The sequence below is a fragment of the Lampetra planeri genome, chromosome 50 (assembly GCF_965212315.1).
Source record: "Lampetra planeri chromosome 50, kcLamPlan1.2.h2, whole genome shotgun sequence".
In the NCBI taxonomy this organism is placed as follows: Eukaryota; Metazoa; Chordata; class Hyperoartia; order Petromyzontiformes; family Petromyzontidae; genus Lampetra; species Lampetra planeri.
In genome coordinates, this window is record NC_136156.1 from 1 (window position 1) to 19,677 (window position 19,677).

Sequence of the window (19,677 nt, forward strand, 5' to 3'; positions counted from 1 at the left end):
CCGACAACAACCCGGGCCGACAACAACCCGGGCCGACAACAACCCGGGCCGACAACAACCCGGGCCGACAACAACCCGGGCCGACAACAACCCGGGCCGACAACAACCCGGGCCGACAACAACCCGGGCCGACAACAACCCGGGCCGACAACAACCCGGGCCGACAACAACCCGGGCCGACAACAACCCGGGCCGACAACAACCCGGGCCGACAACAACCCGGGCCGACAACAACCCGGGCCGACAACAACCCGGGCCGACAACAACCCGGGCCGACAACAACCCGGGCCGACAACAACCCGGGCCGACAACAACCCGGGCCGACAACAACCCGGGCCGACAACAACCCGGGCCGACAACAACCCGGGCCGACAACAACCCGGGCCGACAACAACCCGGGCCGACAACAACCCGGGCCGACAACAACCCGGGCCGACAACAACCCGGGCCGACAACAACCCGGGCCGACAACAACCCGGGCCGACAACAACCCGGGCCGACAACAACCCGGGCCGACAACAACCCGGGCCGACAACAACCCGGGCCGACAACAACCCGGGCCGACAACAACCCGGGCCGACAACAACCCGGGCCGACAACAACCCGGGCCGACAACAACCCGGGCCGACAACAACCCGGGCCGACAACAACCCGGGCCGACAACAACCCGGGCCGACAACAACCCGGGCCGACAACAACCCGGGCCGACAACAACCCGGGCCGACAACAACCCGGGCCGACAACAACCCGGGCCGACAACAACCCGGGCCGACAACAACCCGGGCCGACAACAACCCGGGCCGACAACAACCCGGGCCGACAACAACCCGGGCCGACAACAACCCGGGCCGACAACAACCCGGGCCGACAACAACCCGGGCCGACAACAACCCGGGCCGACAACAACCCGGGCCGACAACAACCCGGGCCGACAACAACCCGGGCCGACAACAACCCGGGCCGACAACAACCCGGGCCGACAACAACCCGGGCCGACAACAACCCGGGCCGACAACAACCCGGGCCGACAACAACCCGGGCCGACAACAACCCGGGCCGACAACAACCCGGGCCGACAACAACCCGGGCCGACAACAACCCGGGCCGACAACAACCCGGGCCGACAACAACCCGGGCCGACAACAACCCGGGCCGACAACAACCCGGGCCGACAACAACCCGGGCCGACAACAACCCGGGCCGACAACAACCCGGGCCGACAACAACCCGGGCCGACAACAACCCGGGCCGACAACAACCCGGGCCGACAACAACCCGGGCCGACAACAACCCGGGCCGACAACAACCCGGGCCGACAACAACCCGGGCCGACAACAACCCGGGCCGACAACAACCCGGGCCGACAACAACCCGGGCCGACAACAACCCGGGCCGACAACAACCCGGGCCGACAACAACCCGGGCCGACAACAACCCGGGCCGACAACAACCCGGGCCGACAACAACCCGGGCCGACAACAACCCGGGCCGACAACAACCCGGGCCGACAACAACCCGGGCCGACAACAACCCGGGCCGACAACAACCCGGGCCGACAACAACCCGGGCCGACAACAACCCGGGCCGACAACAACCCGGGCCGACAACAACCCGGGCCGACAACAACCCGGGCCGACAACAACCCGGGCCGACAACAACCCGGGCCGACAACAACCCGGGCCGACAACAACCCGGGCCGACAACAACCCGGGCCGACAACAACCCGGGCCGACAACAACCCGGGCCGACAACAACCCGGGCCGACAACAACCCGGGCCGACAACAACCCGGGCCGACAACAACCCGGGCCGACAACAACCCGGGCCGACAACAACCCGGGCCGACAACAACCCGGGCCGACAACAACCCGGGCCGACAACAACCCGGGCCGACAACAACCCGGGCCGACAACAACCCGGGCCGACAACAACCCGGGCCGACAACAACCCGGGCCGACAACAACCCGGGCCGACAACAACCCGGGCCGACAACAACCCGGGCCGACAACAACCCGGGCCGACAACAACCCGGGCCGACAACAACCCGGGCCGACAACAACCCGGGCCGACAACAACCCGGGCCGACAACAACCCGGGCCGACAACAACCCGGGCCGACAACAACCCGGGCCGACAACAACCCGGGCCGACAACAACCCGGGCCGACAACAACCCGGGCCGACAACAACCCGGGCCGACAACAACCCGGGCCGACAACAACCCGGGCCGACAACAACCCGGGCCGACAACAACCCGGGCCGACAACAACCCGGGCCGACAACAACCCGGGCCGACAACAACCCGGGCCGACAACAACCCGGGCCGACAACAACCCGGGCCGACAACAACCCGGGCCGACAACAACCCGGGCCGACAACAACCCGGGCCGACAACAACCCGGGCCGACAACAACCCGGGCCGACAACAACCCGGGCCGACAACAACCCGGGCCGACAACAACCCGGGCCGACAACAACCCGGGCCGACAACAACCCGGGCCGACAACAACCCGGGCCGACAACAACCCGGGCCGACAACAACCCGGGCCGACAACAACCCGGGCCGACAACAACCCGGGCCGACAACAACCCGGGCCGACAACAACCCGGGCCGACAACAACCCGGGCCGACAACAACCCGGGCCGACAACAACCCGGGCCGACAACAACCCGGGCCGACAACAACCCGGGCCGACAACAACCCGGGCCGACAACAACCCGGGCCGACAACAACCCGGGCCGACAACAACCCGGGCCGACAACAACCCGGGCCGACAACAACCCGGGCCGACAACAACCCGGGCCGACAACAACCCGGGCCGACAACAACCCGGGCCGACAACAACCCGGGCCGACAACAACCCGGGCCGACAACAACCCGGGCCGACAACAACCCGGGCCGACAACAACCCGGGCCGACAACAACCCGGGCCGACAACAACCCGGGCCGACAACAACCCGGGCCGACAACAACCCGGGCCGACAACAACCCGGGCCGACAACAACCCGGGCCGACAACAACCCGGGCCGACAACAACCCGGGCCGACAACAACCCGGGCCGACAACAACCCGGGCCGACAACAACCCGGGCCGACAACAACCCGGGCCGACAACAACCCGGGCCGACAACAACCCGGGCCGACAACAACCCGGGCCGACAACAACCCGGGCCGACAACAACCCGGGCCGACAACAACCCGGGCCGACAACAACCCGGGCCGACAACAACCCGGGCCGACAACAACCCGGGCCGACAACAACCCGGGCCGACAACAACCCGGGCCGACAACAACCCGGGCCGACAACAACCCGGGCCGACAACAACCCGGGCCGACAACAACCCGGGCCGACAACAACCCGGGCCGACAACAACCCGGGCCGACAACAACCCGGGCCGACAACAACCCGGGCCGACAACAACCCGGGCCGACAACAACCCGGGCCGACAACAACCCGGGCCGACAACAACCCGGGCCGACAACAACCCGGGCCGACAACAACCCGGGCCGACAACAACCCGGGCCGACAACAACCCGGGCCGACAACAACCCGGGCCGACAACAACCCGGGCCGACAACAACCCGGGCCGACAACAACCCGGGCCGACAACAACCCGGGCCGACAACAACCCGGGCCGACAACAACCCGGGCCGACAACAACCCGGGCCGACAACAACCCGGGCCGACAACAACCCGGGCCGACAACAACCCGGGCCGACAACAACCCGGGCCGACAACAACCCGGGCCGACAACAACCCGGGCCGACAACAACCCGGGCCGACAACAACCCGGGCCGACAACAACCCGGGCCGACAACAACCCGGGCCGACAACAACCCGGGCCGACAACAACCCGGGCCGACAACAACCCGGGCCGACAACAACCCGGGCCGACAACAACCCGGGCCGACAACAACCCGGGCCGACAACAACCCGGGCCGACAACAACCCGGGCCGACAACAACCCGGGCCGACAACAACCCGGGCCGACAACAACCCGGGCCGACAACAACCCGGGCCGACAACAACCCGGGCCGACAACAACCCGGGCCGACAACAACCCGGGCCGACAACAACCCGGGCCGACAACAACCCGGGCCGACAACAACCCGGGCCGACAACAACCCGGGCCGACAACAACCCGGGCCGACAACAACCCGGGCCGACAACAACCCGGGCCGACAACAACCCGGGCCGACAACAACCCGGGCCGACAACAACCCGGGCCGACAACAACCCGGGCCGACAACAACCCGGGCCGACAACAACCCGGGCCGACAACAACCCGGGCCGACAACAACCCGGGCCGACAACAACCCGGGCCGACAACAACCCGGGCCGACAACAACCCGGGCCGACAACAACCCGGGCCGACAACAACCCGGGCCGACAACAACCCGGGCCGACAACAACCCGGGCCGACAACAACCCGGGCCGACAACAACCCGGGCCGACAACAACCCGGGCCGACAACAACCCGGGCCGACAACAACCCGGGCCGACAACAACCCGGGCCGACAACAACCCGGGCCGACAACAACCCGGGCCGACAACAACCCGGGCCGACAACAACCCGGGCCGACAACAACCCGGGCCGACAACAACCCGGGCCGACAACAACCCGGGCCGACAACAACCCGGGCCGACAACAACCCGGGCCGACAACAACCCGGGCCGACAACAACCCGGGCCGACAACAACCCGGGCCGACAACAACCCGGGCCGACAACAACCCGGGCCGACAACAACCCGGGCCGACAACAACCCGGGCCGACAACAACCCGGGCCGACAACAACCCGGGCCGACAACAACCCGGGCCGACAACAACCCGGGCCGACAACAACCCGGGCCGACAACAACCCGGGCCGACAACAACCCGGGCCGACAACAACCCGGGCCGACAACAACCCGGGCCGACAACAACCCGGGCCGACAACAACCCGGGCCGACAACAACCCGGGCCGACAACAACCCGGGCCGACAACAACCCGGGCCGACAACAACCCGGGCCGACAACAACCCGGGCCGACAACAACCCGGTGCCGACAACAACCCGGGCCGACAACAACCCGGGCCGACAACAACCCGGGCCGACAACAACCCGGGCCGACAACAACCCGGGCCGACAACAACCCGGGCCGACAACAACCCGGGCCGACAACAACCCGGGCCGACAACAACCCGGGCCGACAACAACCCGGGCCGACAACAACCCGGGCCGACAACAACCCGGGCCGACAACAACCCGGGCCGACAACAACCCGGGCCGACAACAACCCGGGCCGACAACAACCCGGGCCGACAACAACCCGGGCCGACAACAACCCGGGCCGACAACAACCCGGGCCGACAACAACCCGGGCCGACAACAACCCGGGCCGACAACAACCCGGGCCGACAACAACCCGGGCCGACAACAACCCGGGCCGACAACAACCCGGGCCGACAACAACCCGGGCCGACAACAACCCGGGCCGACAACAACCCGGGCCGACAACAACCCGGGCCGACAACAACCCGGGCCGACAACAACCCGGGCCGACAACAACCCGGGCCGACAACAACCCGGGCCGACAACAACCCGGGCCGACAACAACCCGGGCCGACAACAACCCGGGCCGACAACAACCCGGGCCGACAACAACCCGGGCCGACAACAACCCGGGCCGACAACAACCCGGGCCGACAACAACCCGGGCCGACAACAACCCGGGCCGACAACAACCCGGGCCGACAACAACCCGGGCCGACAACAACCCGGGCCGACAACAACCCGGGCCGACAACAACCCGGGCCGACAACAACCCGGGCCGACAACAACCCGGGCCGACAACAACCCGGGCCGACAACAACCCGGGCCGACAACAACCCGGGCCGACAACAACCCGGGCCGACAACAACCCGGGCCGACAACAACCCGGGCCGACAACAACCCGGGCCGACAACAACCCGGGCCGACAACAACCCGGGCCGACAACAACCCGGGCCGACAACAACCCGGGCCGACAACAACCCGGGCCGACAACAACCCGGGCCGACAACAACCCGGGCCGACAACAACCCGGGCCGACAACAACCCGGGCCGACAACAACCCGGGCCGACAACAACCCGGGCCGACAACAACCCGGGCCGACAACAACCCGGGCCGACAACAACCCGGGCCGACAACAACCCGGGCCGACAACAACCCGGGCCGACAACAACCCGGGCCGACAACAACCCGGGCCGACAACAACCCGGGCCGACAACAACCCGGGCCGACAACAACCCGGGCCGACAACAACCCGGGCCGACAACAACCCGGGCCGACAACAACCCGGGCCGACAACAACCCGGGCCGACAACAACCCGGGCCGACAACAACCCGGGCCGACAACAACCCGGGCCGACAACAACCCGGGCCGACAACAACCCGGGCCGACAACAACCCGGGCCGACAACAACCCGGGCCGACAACAACCCGGGCCGACAACAACCCGGGCCGACAACAACCCGGGCCGACAACAACCCGGGCCGACAACAACCCGGGCCGACAACAACCCGGGCCGACAACAACCCGGGCCGACAACAACCCGGGCCGACAACAACCCGGGCCGACAACAACCCGGGCCGACAACAACCCGGGCCGACAACAACCCGGGCCGACAACAACCCGGGCCGACAACAACCCGGGCCGACAACAACCCGGGCCGACAACAACCCGGGCCGACAACAACCCGGGCCGACAACAACCCGGGCCGACAACAACCCGGGCCGACAACAACCCGGGCCGACAACAACCCGGGCCGACAACAACCCGGGCCGACAACAACCCGGGCCGACAACAACCCGGGCCGACAACAACCCGGGCCGACAACAACCCGGGCCGACAACAACCCGGGCCGACAACAACCCGGGCCGACAACAACCCGGGCCGACAACAACCCGGGCCGACAACAACCCGGGCCGACAACAACCCGGGCCGACAACAACCCGGGCCGACAACAACCCGGGCCGACAACAACCCGGGCCGACAACAACCCGGGCCGACAACAACCCGGGCCGACAACAACCCGGGCCGACAACAACCCGGGCCGACAACAACCCGGGCCGACAACAACCCGGGCCGACAACAACCCGGGCCGACAACAACCCGGGCCGACAACAACCCGGGCCGACAACAACCCGGGCCGACAACAACCCGGGCCGACAACAACCCGGGCCGACAACAACCCGGGCCGACAACAACCCGGGCCGACAACAACCCGGGCCGACAACAACCCGGGCCGACAACAACCCGGGCCGACAACAACCCGGGCCGACAACAACCCGGGCCGACAACAACCCGGGCCGACAACAACCCGGGCCGACAACAACCCGGGCCGACAACAACCCGGGCCGACAACAACCCGGGCCGACAACAACCCGGGCCGACAACAACCCGGGCCGACAACAACCCGGGCCGACAACAACCCGGGCCGACAACAACCCGGGCCGACAACAACCCGGGCCGACAACAACCCGGGCCGACAACAACCCGGGCCGACAACAACCCGGGCCGACAACAACCCGGGCCGACAACAACCCGGGCCGACAACAACCCGGGCCGACAACAACCCGGGCCGACAACAACCCGGGCCGACAACAACCCGGGCCGACAACAACCCGGGCCGACAACAACCCGGGCCGACAACAACCCGGGCCGACAACAACCCGGGCCGACAACAACCCGGGCCGACAACAACCCGGGCCGACAACAACCCGGGCCGACAACAACCCGGGCCGACAACAACCCGGGCCGACAACAACCCGGGCCGACAACAACCCGGGCCGACAACAACCCGGGCCGACAACAACCCGGGCCGACAACAACCCGGGCCGACAACAACCCGGGCCGACAACAACCCGGGCCGACAACAACCCGGGCCGACAACAACCCGGGCCGACAACAACCCGGGCCGACAACAACCCGGGCCGACAACAACCCGGGCCGACAACAACCCGGGCCGACAACAACCCGGGCCGACAACAACCCGGGCCGACAACAACCCGGGCCGACAACAACCCGGGCCGACAACAACCCGGGCCGACAACAACCCGGGCCGACAACAACCCGGGCCGACAACAACCCGGGCCGACAACAACCCGGGCCGACAACAACCCGGCCGACAACAACCCCAGCAGACAACAACCCCAGCAGACAACAACCCCAGCAGACAACAACCCCAGCAGACAACAACCCCAGCAGACAACAACCCCAGCAGACAACAACCCCAGCAGACAACAACCCCAGCAGACAACAACCCCAGCAGACAACAACCCCAGCAGACAACAACCCCAGCAGACAACAACCCCAGCAGACAACAACCCCAGCAGACAACCACCCCAGCAGACAACCACCCCAGCAGACAACCACCCCAGCAGACAACCACCCCAGCAGACAAACACCCCAGCAGACAACAACCCCAGCAGACAACAACCCCAGCAGACAACAACCCCAGCAGACAACAACCCCAGCAGACAACAACCCCAGCAGACAACAACCCCAGCAGACAACAACCCCAGCAGACAAGAACCCCAGCAGACAACAACCCCAGCAGACAACAACCCCAGCAGACAACAACCCCAGCAGACAACAACCCCAGCAGACAACAACCCCAGCAGACAACAACCCCAGCAGACAACAACGCCAGCAGACAACAACCCCAGCAGACAACAACCCCAGCAGACAACAACCCCAGCAGACAACAACCCCAGCAGACAACAACCCCAGCAGACAAAAACCCCAGCAGACACCAACCCCAGCAGACAACAACCCCAGCAGACAACAAAAAGGAGTTGTTAGTAAGAAAGGACTTGTCCCTTGCTTTTCATTTGACGCGTGTGATTGTCATCGCGCTCGCTGAACGTGTTGATGCCTTCAGGAAAGAAAAATAGACTTTTGTATTTTGGGGGGGGGGGGGGGGAAATGACCATGACGTATGTGGCATCAACCCGCATCACACCTGAGCTAAGCGCTCTGCAATGCTTACCCCCCTACCACATGGCTCTTCGCGCGCCGTACTTCTACAGCTGTTCACAGCGTGCCGGGAGATTTTAGGTGGCACTTCGCTCCTGGCCGATAAAGTCAATGGCTTCTCGGAGTTTCAATACAAATCCGTGTGAAGAACGGGTACAACTGCCATCTTAAATATAAAGCAGAACTTACACCTGTTTGTTTGTGTGCAGCAGCAAAAACTCTCCAACGCTGAGCTCTGGCGTCATGAAATTTTCACAGCTTATGCTGTCTGAAATGTCTAAGCGAACGCCACGTCATTCCCTTTCCGAGTGGCAAAAATCGACCTGACGTAGCAGTGGGTTCAGGTTGAATTTCCTTGAGTGAAAACATCCGATTTAGGTAAATTGAAGTGTTTCGGCTTCCTTCTTGCAAGCATCAATTTTTTCAGGGTTTTTCAGTGAATTATGAGGGAATATTAAATTAATCCAAGACAAGAATCCAAGTCCCGGGCGAAGCCGAGTAGTGAAGCTAGTTACTAATAAACCCCAATGATCCTATCGAAATTACGGATTTCTATCGGATCGTTGGGGGGGCACGTGCCACCCCACCCCCACTGGCTCCACCACTGTCACACACTGGCATGGTTCACAGGTGGTGGTGTGTCCAGACCCACGCCTGGCCACCTTCACCTGCTCAGTATTAATGCTTCCTCACTCCACCAAGTAATTCATTGAGGATCAACCAACACAGCCGAGGCTGCGTGTCTCTCTGTGGTGAGATGTTAACTACCTGTCCTGGCATACAGGAAGTCGTGGGTTCGATCCCGACCCTGACGCCTGCTGTATATTTGTAGTTTACGTGTCTCTCTCTCTCTCTCTCCGTGGTCGCGTGGATTTCCTTCCCGATCCTCGGGTTACCCCTCCACATGTAGAGAGTGAACACCGCCACGCGTCTAGAGTGAACACCGCCACGCGTCTAGAGTGAACACCGCCACACGTCTAGAGTGAACACCGCCACGCGTCTAGAGCGAACATCGCCACGTGTCTAGAGTGAACACCACCACGCTGTTGACGAGCCTCACCTTGTTGTTATTGTTGTTGTGGGCAGGTCGCTTCTGAAAACAAGAGCGGTACAGCAGCTCAAGCGGGCGTGGCCTGGTAAAAAATGAAAAAAAACTGTGTGAATATTTAAAACAAAACAAAGTTACAAAGTAGCGAGCCAGGTGAAGGGAAATTAAAACTTAAGCAAGATACTCTTTGGTTCTTTCGGTAAAGTCACGTAGAATAAATAAATACATTATATAATAGCATACGACGTTTCAACTGCAACACAAGCAATCATCATCAGGTACAAATGAAAGAGAAAAAAAACCTATTAAACTTAGAGTCAGCTAACATAACAGTCAACACCCTACCTGGTTGATAATGTTCTTCCAAAGATTGCTCAATTTGAGAGAGAAACACGGAGACACATAGACAGACACATAAGCAGAGAGAGAGAGATGACACAAAAACACACAGAGAGAGACACACACAGACACACAGAGAGAAATGACACAGAGACACACAGAGAGAGAGACACACATAGACACACAGAGAGAGATGACACAGAGACACACAGAGAGAGACACACATAGGCACACAGAGAAACAACGCCTCTGTGTTGAGGCCTTAAATAGAGAGGGGGGGGGTAGAGAAACTAGCACGTCAATGCAAGGCCGTAGCCATGGAGTCAACATTGGGGGGGACCAAATCTTCCACGGGTCTGGGGTCCCCCCCCCAGAAAAATATCTAAATTTGAAAACTATTTTCCTGCCATTTCCTCCCTAAAATATTTTTAAAAGATCACTAACACATGAGATGGACTTTGTTTTATTTGATACAATAATGTCTAATAGTGTATTGTAATACTGTTGTATTCTAGCCTTCTTCCATCATTGATATATAATGAATGAAAACACCCCAAAGCGCAGCAAACTGCAAAACACCAGGTGTTGTTAAGTGATGAACTGGAGGAGGGCTGGGATGACAGAATTTGCAACCTTGCCTCAAGGAAAGAAATCCAGGGTGAGTGGTCAAACGAAGTGGGTCAGCTCAAGGTTGTGTTGCACAGGGGGGGGGAGCTGATTAACAACCCTGCGCGTCTGAACGTGAGGGGCCTTTGACCTGAAATTAAGAATAACACTCCCAGAGCAGAAGGTTGGATGGCCACAGTGAGACGAATAAGAGCGTTGTATATCAAGGATGCAGACTCAGCTGAATAGCAAGGCTGCAGGGGTCAACAGAAGTTCGCGTTCGCCTAGTTAAGACGAAAAGCTCAATTATTCTGTATTGCTATTAAAGTAACGTTAAAGTCGGAATTTAACAACAGGATAGGCTAAAGTTATCGATATTCACACCCAATCCAATTAAACCAGGCCACAAGTTACGCCTACTGAACCATCACCATCATTAAGTCAATATGAAATGTTATTTCCATACTTTAATATACAACTCGACCCAAAGCATATGACAATCAGAACCTTCCTAAGTCAAAATTGAATCGCACCCAGACAGGAGCGAATAGTCGATATAAGGTTGAAGAGGGAAGGAAATTAAGAGCACGGCGAACTGCAAACGTAAGCAAAAAAGCCGGGAACACACCAACCCAGCGACCCACCAAGCCCAGCAACAGCGAGTCGGGCTTCGACAGGCCATAAAAGTAGAAATAATAACTCCCGGGGTCAGGGGACATCAGAAAAAGCAAGCAGACAAAAACCAGAACTGACTCCAAGGTTCAACCGCCCTCACCTACAAGGAGTGACGGAAATTAATGAGGCCTTGAGTTAACGGCGTCAGCTGGACAGCAACAACAACGGCGAGCAGAGACAGAGTGAGGCAAAAACCTGCGAGGCTATGAAATGCAACTTCATGTCAGTAAAGCCCTGACCAAGTTAAGTTAAAAACATCACAATACATAATATCGTACATAACATCAATGTTAACGCTATTCACCGTCAACTATATTCCGCTTATATAACCATGCAGACACCAAGGAATACGAATTCCTAGGATCAAGAAACTTACCCCTTAACCTAAGATATCGGAAATAAATTAATAATAATAAGCCTATGCATGAAAAGACAAAAGTAAAACCTATGAAAAGCCAGGATAGCGGGATAAATCACCACCAGGTCGAAATAAAATACATAATAAAAGAGCGATGTTAAACCCAGGGTCGGAGAGAAAGGGAGATCCCGGCCGTCTTTGTATCCCCGCAGCGCGGGATGGGAGTGTGTATGTGCTCGGGGAGGCACCTCCACTTGGGTCAAGCACCACGATGGGAAACGACACACATGAGGTTACATACAGAATCATAACTGGGAAATGGTAAGGGACAAATGTTAATTTAAAACTTTTAACCATGTCTGTGTGCGTCTGTGAGGGTCGGAGGGAGTGTGCCCCTCCCTCCAGGCCGTGCAACACGGACAGAGACGCCTGTGAGACGATTTGTAACGTCTGTGTTTTGGTTCATGAAGAAGGCCAGACAAGAGATAATATTGCACCCAGACAGAGAGACGACTTCGAGGCAATTTGTAACATCTGATTGTTTGCTCATGGATTTTATGGAGGGAGTATGACAACGGAATATACCGTGGGTGATGCACACAAGGACACGGACGTACGGACACACACATGGACACACCTACCTACGGACAGATCCTGACACAGCAAAAATCGAAAGAAACCCCGCCTTGTGGGCAGGACCCAAAGGGATTTTTCGGCATAAAAGAAAGGACCCTGAGCATTGGAAACCAGTTCGACCAGGAGAGTCAACTCATCACGAGTTCGACCAGAAGGGTCAACTCACCAGCCGAGCTCGACCAGTGGGTCGGCTCAGGAGTTGACCGAGCGGGTCGACTCAAGGGCGAGCTGCGACCAACGGGTCGGCTCGACTCTTCAGCTTCTGGGACTCAGCCGAGTTCAGCCGGCTCTCGGGGCTCGACTCAAGCGGCTCCCCGTCTCCTCTGCAGGCAGGCAAGACCCGCTTGACAGCTCAACTCGGCCGCGTGGGCCAACCTCTGCCGAGTCGGAGGTCCCTCTGCTGGCCGCCAGCGTCGCGGTTTGGCGACGAGGTGACGACCCAACACTGCACGCCAGGAGCGAGCTGTGGGCGCCACCTACCGACCGAGCATCCAAACCAAATTCCCCACGGCGACAGAGGAGCGACTAATACGTATGACGCGCACCGCCCCCTCACCACACGACCACCAGGCGTCTGTTTGACATAAAGAACCGACTCCGAACATTGACTATTCAAGACCACTCTTACCACTCAAACACACTCGAACCCATAAGCCATCCGTGGCTGTGAAGAAACACTCGAGACCGAGTGATGGCCATCCGTCGTTTATAAGAGTATTCGTAATTTTTATCTTTAATATTTAGTGGGCTGTACTCTTAATCGCATAAATTCCCAACAGATCCATCAATACGAATTGATTCTTGGCACCTCCTTCCGCCGAGCCACGCTCACGGGGGGAGTGGTGGCCCACCAGATCCTTATCAGGTGATCTGGTCCCCAATTAGTAAATTTGATATAAGATAACGATCTTCGGAAAAGGAGCATCGTCGCAGGCCCTTACTCCGAGCCATTCTGTTGTCAGATAACCTGCCGATGTATCTGTTGAGATTGGTGCCTTTAAGAATAATAACTGTCTTGATTGTGTTTTTATCGCCGTATAATCTTTCAAGTATAATCATTCATTAACGTTAAGGTTTTCTTAGCATAGTATTTGCATGTTTTAACGACTCTCTCACTAACAACCATCGCGTTATGCGGGATCCATGTGCCGTTGTCAAGTGAAATCAGACAATCATTGATGATACTGTATTGATGCCGTGTTGACGTTCCGGGATTGAGAGTTCGCATACTATATCATAGTTGAGGTTGAATTAGTAATAAATTGATTAATACAGAAGTGGTTGTGTGATTCCTTCCTGAGATCTATGCATAAGATCTGCTTCTGCGTTGAGATCTGAACTTGGTGACCTTAATAAACACACTAACACATACTCAGTAAATGTTAAAGCGATAACGGGGTGAACCGGGGACCTAAAAATAAGCGAGAATGAGACGAACCTAGACAACGATGCCGAGTTAATCTAAGTTAATCTTGCATACTTACACCACACCTGCATAACTGCATACGATTAATTGCCTTATTCCGATCGATAACCCACCCTCGTCACCGAGGCGGGGTCTGGTAATCATAACGACTTGCATTATCATAATTACCCCCACTCGCATAATTACTACGATTACCTCTCGAATTGGCATAACTAAATGTGCATAATTACATAAATTAACATATTTCCGGATAATTACACATTTGGCCAAATTTCATTTGATTATTATTATTTTCACTGAATATTCATAACCCACATATACAACATAATAATTTCACCCACGCACGCATACAACATATCAAAATTTTCATAACCAACATATACAACAATACATTGCTCTGTTTTTTCTTTTTAACCTTTCTTGTTTCATAGTATGTAATGGCAGAGATTAGGGATTCATAAAGTACAACGCAATCCTATTAACAGGAATCTATGCATTGTTATATAAAGACAAGTCCAGATTTCGTGGCCAAGGTTTAGCAAATTGTTGTCTTTATTAACAGAGCATCGCAATTTTTATTTACAAATATTTTTACAGAAACATATTGGGGGGGCATATTTGATTATTTTACTTATTATAACATATTATAACATTATAATTATGACATATTATACTTATAACATTATAATTATGACATATTATACTTATTATAACATTATAATTCATAAATATTAATATAATTATTATAACATATTATACTTATTATAACATTATAATGATTATATATTATAACATAATATTATACTTATTATAACATGTTATAATGACGGCCTTGTGTCAATGAGAGACTTGGGAGGTTTGGTGACTGCACAGAGAGAGAGAGACACTTAATGTAATGCAACACAGAGAGTCGGTCAACACACCAACTCACGTACTCTTAGGTTTTTTTCGGTAAAGTCACCACGTAGGTAAAAAATGAAATTAAAATTAATAAAAGTAAAAATATAAATAAAATAATAAAATTATAATAAATCACGCCTCACTTGATGCAGCAAATTATAGTCTACATTATAGACTGCCAGTACACTCACCCAGCTTAATAACCAGGCTACAGTCTACATTATAGACTGCCAGTACACTCACCCAGCTTAATAACCAGGCTACAGTCTACATTATAGACTGCCAGTACACTCACCCAGCTTAATAACCAGGCTACAGTCTACATTATAGACTGCCAGTACACTCACCCAGCTTAATAACCAGGCTACAGTCTACATTATAGACTGCCAGTACACTCACCCAGCTTAATAACCAGGCTACAGTCTACATTATAGACTGCCAGTACACTCACCCAGCTTAATAACCAGGCTACAGTCTACATTATAGATTGCCAGTACACTCACCCAGCTTAATAACCAGGCTACAGTCTACATTATAGACTGCCAGTACACTCACCCAGCTTAATAACCAGGCTACAGTCTACATTATAGACTGCCAGTACACTCACCCAGCTTAATAACCAGGCTACAGTCTAAATTATAGATTAAATTAATAAAAACGCCTCACTTGATACAGCAAATGTGGCTGTGACGGTGCCACCTGATGACGGAGACTTGTGTTGCCTCCGAAACGTCGTGATTTGTTTATATTTTATTTCTATTTTTACTTTTATGAATTTGTATTCATTTCTTACCTACATGGTGACTTCACCTAGAACTAACGCATCGCCTGGCTGATCGCGTTCTTCCACAGGTTTCTAAACTATCTTCTTGGTTCTTTCGGGAAAGTCACTTAGAATGGAAATAATACAAATAAAAGGGAATATTATGTCATTATTTCCATTCTACGTGATATAAAACATAATTAAATTGTATAGTTTTATTTTTTTATTTCTATTCTACGTGACTTCACCAAAAGAAACAAGAAGATGAATCACTGCAGTCACGAAAGCTTTAAATCGAAATTGCTCAACTAAGCGAGAGAATTGAAGCGAACGCGACCAGGCGAGGGCAGGAGGCAAGGCCCCGCGTTGTAAAGTTCCAACTTGGACATCGCTTCCATGCTCGCTGCTACTCAATTGACATCCCTACGAGAGAGAGAGCGAGGCTCTACCTCGGTAAACAACAACAACCACAACAACAACAATCACCACAACAACAACAACCACAACCGCGATGAGAATTTCTCACCTCAGATTTCAGTTCCCGCGCGGAGCGTCAACTTTCCGTTACCTCGTGACGTCACGAAGCAGCAGCAGGTGACATGACGTCACTTATTGTGTGTGTACACACACATGGACAGTGTGTGTGTACACACGTGTACATTGTGTGTGTGTAAACTGTGTGTGTGTACACTGCGTGCGCGCGCGCGCGCACACTGTGTGATGGCTGGGTGTATGAAATTTATGTGGTTGAGGAATTGGTCTAGAGCAGGCCGGCCATGTGGCCAGATGACAAAAGTGGCATCTACGTACCTCTTCCACAAGGTCGGGCGTAGAGTGGCAGTCTGGATGGCGTCAGTCTCAAATTTCTCCATGAAGACGTTGGCTACAACCGGAGATAGGGGGGAGCCCATTGGGGTGCCCTCAGTTTGCTTGTAGAAAGTTCCATTCCAGGTGAAGTATGTATTGGTTAAGCAGTGTCTCACCAGGGGGGGTACCCCAGCATTCAGGCTTTGATGAACCAAGTCTTCAATGATTGCGATGGTGTCAGGTACAGGAACTTTGGTGAATAAGGAAACCACATCAAAACTGACAAGCAGGTCGTCTGGGGACAGGGAAACGTCGTGAGAATTGTATTTTATTATGTTTAATTTTTATTATTTTATTATTTCCCTTCTACGTGACTTTACCGAAAGAACCAAGAAAATTTACTGTTTGTTTTCTACCTGATGACGATTGCTTGTGTTGCAATCGAAACGTCCTATTCTATTATTTAATTTATTTCCTTTCTACGTTACTTTACCGAAAGAACCAAAAAGCTAAATGAAAATTCGCTGAAATAACTTGACCAACATGGTTGCTTCTTCTTGGTTCTTTCGGTAAAGTCACGTAGAAGGGAAGTAATAAAATAATAAAAATAAAACATAATAAAATAATTCTCACGACGTTTATTATGTTTTATTTATATTATTTTATTACTTCCCTTCTACGCGACGACTTTACCAAAAGAACCAAGAAGATGAATCCCTGCTGCAGTCACGAAAGCTTTAAATCGAAATTTAACATGGTTGCTGCAGCGCCACCGTGTGGACACATAGTGCAACTGCAGCGCCTCAGCGCGCTAATTGTAGCAGTGGAACTGTTCGGTGTCTTCACGGCTTCATTGCAGCCAACCCGCAGCAGCGTGGGGGGGGAGGGCTGGTCACGTGGGTGGGGGGGGGGCTGGTCACGTGGGCTGGGGGAGGGGCGGGGCTGGTCACGTGGGGGGGGGGCTGGTCACGTGGGGGGGGGGCTGGTCACGTGGGTGGGGGTGGGGGGGGGGCTGGTCACGTGGGTGGTTGGGGGGGGAGGGGCTGGTCACGTGGGCTGGGGGAGGGGCTGGTCACGTGGGGGGGGAGGGGCTGGTCACGTGGGTGGGTGGTGGGGGTGAGGGGCTGGTCACGTGTGGTGTGAGGGGGGGCTGGTCACGTGGGTGGGGGGGGAGGGGCTGGTCACGTGGGAGTGGGGGGGGGCTGGTCACGTGGGTGGGTGGGGGGAGGGGCTGGTCACGTGGGTGGGGGGGGCTGGTCACGTGGGTGGGGGGGGGGCTGGTCACGTGGGTGGGGGGGGCTGGTCACGTGGGTGGGTGGGGGGAGGGGCTGGTCACGTGGGTGGGGGCTGGTCACGTGGGCTGGGGGGAGGGGCGGGGCTGGTCACGTGGGCTGGGGGAGGGGCGGGGCTGGTCACGTGGGCTGGGGGAGGGGGAGGGGCGGGGCTGGTCACGTGGGCTGGGGGAGGGCGGGGCTGGTCACGTGGGCTGGGGGAGGGGCGGGGCTGGTCACGTGGGCTGGGGGAGGGGCGGGGCTGGTCACGTGGGCTGGGGGAGGGGGAGGGGCGGGGGCTGGTCACGTGGGCTGGGGGAGGGGGCGGGGCTGGTCACGTGGGCTGGGGGGAGGGGGAGGGGCGGGGGCTGGGCACGTGGGGCTGGGGGAGGGGGGAGGGGCGGGGCTAATCACGTGGGCTGGGGGAGGGGGGCGGGGGCTGGTCACGTGGGCTGGGGGAGGGGGCGGGGGCTGGTCACGTGGGCCGGGGGGAGGGGCGGGGGCTGGTCACGTGGGCTGGGGGAGGGGTTGTTTAGGGCGCCCACGCGCGTGCTGACGTCATCGTGCTCGGGTTGGCGGGCGCCCCCGTGCGTGCTGACGTCATCGCGCTCGGTTTGGTGGGCGCCCCCGTGCGTGGTGACGTCATCGCGCTCGGGTTGGTGGGCGCCGCGGTGCGTGGTGACGTCATCGCGCTCGGTTTGGTGGGCGCCCCCGTGCGTGCTGACGTCATCGCGCTCAGGTAGATCGGCGCCCCCGTGCGTGGTGACGTCTTCGCGCGGTGGGGGAGGGGCTGGTTACGTGGGCGGGGGGGGGGCTGGTAACGTGGGCGGGGGGGGGGGCTGGTCACGTGGGCGGGGGGGGGCTGGTCACGTGGGCGGGGGAGGGGAGGGAATGGTAACGTGAGCAGATGGGGAGGAGCTGGTCACGTGGGCGGGGGGGGCTGGTAACGTGGGCGGGGGGGGGGCTGGTCACGTGGGCGGGGGGGGGCTGGTCACGTGGGCGGGGGAGGGGAGGGAATGGTAACGTGGCAGATGGGGAGGAGCTGGTCAGGTGGGCGGGGGGGGGGCTGGTCACGTGGGCGGGGGGGGCTGGTTGGGGCGCCCCCGTGCGTGATGACGTCATCGCGCACGGTTTGGTGGGGGCGCCTCCGTGCGTGGTGACGTCATCGCGCTCGGGTTGGTGGGCGCCACCGTGTGGTGACGTCATCGCGCTCGGGTTGGCGGGCGCCCCCGTGCGTGGTGACGTCATCGCGCTCGGGTTGGCGGGCGCCCCGTGCGTGGTAACGTCATCGCGCTCGGGTTGGCGGGCGCCCACGTGCGTGGGTGACGTCATCGCGCTCGTGGTGGTGGGCGGTCCCCCACTTACGAACACCACCCCCCCCCCGCATACCCCCACTTACGAACACCCCCCCCCGCATACCCCCACTTACGAACACCACCCCCCCGCATACCCCCACTTACGAACACCCCCCCCCCCGCATTCCCCCACTTACGAACACCACCCCCCCGCATACCCCCACTTACGAACACCACCCTCCCGCATTCCCCCACTTACGAACACCCCCCCCCCCCGCATACCCCCACTTACGAACACCACCCCCCCGCATTCCCCCACTTACGAACACCACCCCCCCGCATTCCCCCACTTACGAACACCACCCTCCCGCATTCCCCCACTTACGAACACCACCCCCCCCGCATACCCCCACTTACAAACACCACCCCCCCGCATTCCCCCACTTACGAACACCCCCCCCCCCCCGCATACCCCCACTTACGAACACCACCCCCCCGCATTCCCCCACTTACGAACACCACCCCCCCCCCGCATACCCCCACTGACGAACACCA

The 19,677-nt window shown here is 57.9% G+C and overlaps 1 long non-coding RNA gene across 2 annotated transcripts; it reads right to left on the reverse strand.

The window, feature by feature from the left end:
* Positions 1 to 8,736: 8,736 nt before the first annotated feature.
* On the reverse strand, positions 8,737 to 16,331 carry LOC144734201 (uncharacterized). Of its 2 annotated transcripts, XR_013588487.1 has the most exons (3): positions 16,276 to 16,331; positions 10,059 to 10,131; positions 8,737 to 8,897 (listed from the first exon to the last, which is right to left on the reverse strand). It is a non-coding gene; the product is annotated as an uncharacterized LOC144734201 (long non-coding RNA). The 2 variants fall into 2 exon arrangements; XR_013588486.1 differs by lacking the exon at positions 8,737 to 8,897 and having other exon boundaries at positions 9,611 to 10,131.
* Between the last annotated feature and the right edge of the window lie 3,346 nt (positions 16,332 to 19,677).